Raw genomic sequence first — 1377 nt, 5'->3', positions numbered from 1 at the left:
TCAAATCCCTATGCACATCCAAAAACTTCTCTAACAGGAAAAAAGGGAAGCCACAGACTGGGAAAAACTAAAGGTAAATAATCCAATAGAAAAATGGGCACAGGATATGAATAGACATTTCACCAAAGGAAATATTCAGATAGCCAACAAGCACATGAAGAAATGTTCAAAATCCCTAGCTCTAAGAGTGATGCAAATCAAAACAACTATGACGTATCATCTCACCCCACACAGAATAGCAAAATTTAACAGAACAGCAAGCAACAAATGATGCTAGGGAGGTTGTGGAGAAACTGAAACCCTTATTCACTGTTGGTGGAAGTGTAAAATGGTGCAACCACTGTGGAAAGTGGTGTGGTGTTTTCTCAAAAAATTGCAAATAGAGATACCATTTGACTCAGCAATTCCACTACTGGGAAAATACCCTAAAAAGACCATAACCGACATCGAAGAAGATATATGCACACCCATGCTTATCACAGCTTTGTTCATAATAGCAAGGAGCTGGAAACAACCTAAGTGCCCATCAGCAAACAAATGGATAGAGAAGCTGTGGTATATTCACACAATGGAATACTACGCATTGAAAAACAAAGAACTCATGAAATATTATTCAGAATGGGTGACGCTGGAGGACATTATGCTGACTAAAATATCTCAGTCACAAAAAGAAAAATACTGCTACTGCCACTGTTGTAGAATGAGACTGACATCAGGGTTGGGGTAAGACTAAGAAAAACTGGATAAATTATGTATACTGCATTGAAACAGATGAGGGAGAGAACAGCCATATATGGTAGGGTATTATGGTTATCACAGGAATCCAGAATTAAGGTTGCATAGTGGAGTACATTTGGGGCAGGGGATTGTATAGCAATGAAGAAGTTTATCTTTTGCTTTTCAAAGAGAGTGAACTGGGTGTGGGGAAAAGTGCAACAATGACTAAATGGAAATCCAAAATCTCTGTAAATGTTCATTAAAATTAATAAAATTAAAAAAAGAAGAAATGATGAGGATGGCACAATATAGATCAGGGTTCAGATATGTTGTTCATCGTGCCCCTATGCATCAAGCTGCTCTGAAGGAATTAGCAAAAAACAAGTCCACAGGTATTGATGGCATACCAATTGACATATTTCCTTCCATAAACAGATGCTGTCCTGGGAGTGCTCACCAGGTTGTACCAAGAAATCGGGAGAACAACCATCTGACCAACTGACTAGAAGAAATCCATATTTATTCTCATTCCAAAAACAGTTGACCCGACAGTGTAAAAATTATCTAACAATATCATTAATACTACATATAAGTTAAGATCCTGCTTAAGATTATCCAACAACAACTGAAACACCATACCAGCAGAGAATTGCCAGATGT

Source organism: Elephantulus edwardii, unplaced genomic scaffold, assembly GCF_000299155.1.
Source record: "Elephantulus edwardii isolate Elephantulus edwardi_28Jun2011 unplaced genomic scaffold, EleEdw1.0 scaffold00085, whole genome shotgun sequence".
NCBI lineage: Eukaryota > Metazoa > Chordata > Mammalia > Macroscelidea > Macroscelididae > Elephantulus > Elephantulus edwardii.
The sequence above is the reverse complement of the archived record's forward strand: the minus strand, read 5'-3'. Positions refer to the sequence as shown.